Consider the following 3,662-nt stretch of genomic DNA (forward strand, 5'->3'; position numbering starts at 1 on the left):
CCGCGAAAACAGGGTGAGACAGGATTGGCTGATTCACAGGAAGGCCCGCGAAAACAGGGTGAGACAGGATTGGCTGATGTTTGGGTGGGGGCTCTTTTCTCCCTTTCCCCACAGCTTTCAGTTTACTGCTCTAGAGGCACATATATATATTTTAAAATGACATATTGGTTACAAAATTGAGTCCCTCAAAGACGCCTCTTCTCTTTCCAAATGACGTCCTACACATCCAGTATACAAGCCATACAGTGCTTAATAATTGTTTTAATGCTCATCAATTTTGATTTCTACATGGGAAAATGAAACTGTTTAGAAAACTGTTAATGTGAAGTATAAATTAATACCAAATCTATAAAATGGAGAAGAGCTATGTGAATAAATATTTAAATTATTTGTTTAGCAAAGGAGCTCTGATAGCCTTGTGGCTAGACTCTGCAATCTCGAAGGCACGTAGCTTGAGTCCACCAGTTGCTCCTGGGAAGAAGGATGGGCAATCTCCTTTCATGTGATTAACTGTCTCGGACAACCTACTGGAGGGTCAGTTATGGGTGGTTCTGAATCTGTGGTACACAACAACAACATCTGTGTGATGATACTGAGAGCAAGTTCTTTAGTTTTCTAGATCTTCTGTTCTCTTCTCTACATGGAGAATTAAGAGAACAAAGGCCATATACTCATAAGACTATTACAAGCTTCAAAACATGTATTCTCATTTGTTGTCACTGTTATTATGTGCCATTGAGTTAGAATTAACTCATACTTAGCTCTTCAGCAGGTTTTAAGAGGTTGTAAACTGCATAGGATATTGCCTATCCTTCTTCCATGGAACAAGTGATTAACTGGAACTGCTGCTTACCACTGGCCAAGCAGAGATCCTCTATTATTCAAATTTTGTTGTTGTATACTAACAAATCAGAACCAACCCACAGCTGACTCTCTAGTGGATTTTCAGAGGCAGTTAAACGGGCAAGATTAACTGATTACAAAATTACCCATCAGTTTTTCCTGTGGAGTAGCTTGTGGATTCGAACCATGTGCCTTTGGAACTGCAGCACAGCTTCCTACCACTAGGCCACGAGAGCTCCCTGAATGGCTGGATTCATATTGCCACCTGAAATGGTAACTGATCCTAAAACAGTATAGATCCTGCTTCATTGTTGGCTTCAATCTAATATCGGTGACCTATTTTTAATGACTTTTGCCATAGCTCAGCATTCTGAGAATGAAATTCACCATAAAAAGATGACTTTTGAATCAGAGTACACAATATCTGTCCTTAGCTATATTAATCTTTGCCTGTGAATTTAGTGACTAGATTTGCTTCTCTAGTTTGTAGACTATATTATCTCAACTTTACAGAATGTTGTTATATACCATTGAGTCAGAATTAACTCAGAGTTGATCTTTCAATGGATATTCAGAGGATATAAATCATGCAGGAGAAGATTGCCCAGGTTTTCTCTTGTGGAGTAGCTGGTGGATTTGAAACCCTGACTTTAGGTTGAATTTTACAGAATAGTTCATGAGAAGTCATATACATCAGGCACTGTGCCTGTCATAATGTAGGAGTAAATGAGTGTATAAACAGTGTCTTTGGAGATTTCTTTTTCAAATTAAAGGGTAAGAATTCCAGACATTGTCTAAGATAAGGAAAAGATTGAACTTTTATTCACGGCTGCTGAGAATATGAAATGTTGTAACTACATTGAGAATCAGTTTGGAAATTTCATAAAAGTTAAGTATAAACCTACCAAAATATCCAGCCATTCTACTCTTAGGTATTTGTTGTTGTTGTTTATTGTCTTCAAGTCAAGCACAACTCATAGTGACCCTATGAACAAAAGGTTTGAAGCCCCTCTACAACTATCAACATTTAACAAAATGTTGGAAGCAGGAGTGGCACCCACTTCTTAAATAACATGCCTCCAGAAACCAAGGTATTTTATCAGCCTAAAAAACAAACAATCAAATAAAAACATGTGCTCTGGTGGCTTAGTAGCAAGAAGCTGCCCTGCAATCCTGAAAGCATGTGGTTCAAGGCCAGTAGCTACTCGAAGGGAGAAAGATGAGTAATCTCCTTCTGTGCGATTAACTGCTTCTAAAAACTCTCAGTCAGCTATGATTTGGTTCCGATTACTGTACACACAACAAACAATGAAAATCTTATACAGATGTTTATAGCAGTTTCATTTATTATCATCTCAAAGAGAAATCACCTAAATGCTCATCAACAGGTATACGAAGAGAGTGTGTGTGTGTGTGTGTGTGTGTGTTGTTGTAGTCTTAATCTACCTTGGACCTGCTGGTGGACTCTTTAGGACTCCAGTGCAGTATCTTACCAATAAGCCACCAAAGCTCAGCTGGCCTAGAAGTAAGGAGTTGTACTACCAACCCAAATGCAGGAGGTTTGAGTCCACCAGCGGTTCTGTGAGCAAAAAACGACAGGCAAATCTTTTTTTATGCAATTTACCATCTCTGAAAACCGACTAGAGGTTCAGTTATTAGTCAGTTCCAACTCCACAGGAATGACTTTGACCTTTTTTGATATGTATGTGTTTGTGAGTATAAATAATATGGCAAAGGGAGCTTTAATGACTTCATTCACATGGAGTTGTACTACTTACACAAAGGCCACATCCATTTGGCAGCTCATATTTACCAGTGGTTCTTAGGGTGAAAGATGGTCATTACGGTAATTTATAGTCTCTGAAATCTCATGGAGAGCAACTGTAAGTTGGTTTCAATTTGATGGCAATGAGTTTTATATGTGTATGTGTGTCAAAACAAACCCACAAACTTATTATTGTGTTGTGGTTACTCTCCTCTTTGTTTAGTGTTCATAGGGTTTTTCAAAAGCCTTTTATTTAGGAAGTAGATTACCCATGCTGCTTCCTATTCTGTCTTAATCAGGGAGCTCCACCAAAACCAATCCACAATGGGAAACCCTTTTGAAATTTGACACACCAGTTGAAAAGGTTTCAGTATCACAGCAACCTCAAGTAATCTCAGTACAGCAAACTGACAGACTAGTACTGTACCACTCAGACCAATATTCTAAGGAATAAGGATGACAGAAAAAGAATTGTTGCCTTTGGGCTGTGGTGTTGGAGAAGAGCACTGAACATCCTATGGGTGGCCAAAAGAGTGAATAGACATGTCTTGAAGATAGTGCAGCTGTAGTGCTCTTTGGAGGCAAGAATCATGAGGTTTTATCTCACATACTTTGGACATATTACTAGGAAGTCCTTGTAGAAGGACCTGATATTGGGAATGGTGGAGGGTTGGTGAAGGAGAAGTAGATACTCAACCACATGGTTTATATAGTGATAGCTACAATGGGCTCTTGTGTGTTAGGAAGTGTGAAGATGTTTCAGGACAGGACTAAGTTCAAATCTTTTGTTCATAGAGTTGCTATGACTCATACTCAACTTGATGGCACCTAACAACGACAAATTACTCTTCATTGGTTTTCTGAGGCTGTACATTTTTATCAGAGTAGATTGCTCATCTTTCTTCTATATAGTGGCTGGTAGATTTGAACTGCCAAATCTTAATTATCACTCCAAACTTATGTTGACAACTACGCCACCAAGAAGATTTCCCTTCCCTTCCCTTCCCTTCCCTTCCCTTCCCTTCCCTTCCCTTCCCTTCCCCTCCCTCCCTCC

Source organism: Elephantulus edwardii, unplaced genomic scaffold (assembly GCF_000299155.1).
Source record: "Elephantulus edwardii isolate Elephantulus edwardi_28Jun2011 unplaced genomic scaffold, EleEdw1.0 scaffold00005, whole genome shotgun sequence".
Taxonomy (NCBI): domain Eukaryota; kingdom Metazoa; phylum Chordata; class Mammalia; order Macroscelidea; family Macroscelididae; genus Elephantulus; species Elephantulus edwardii.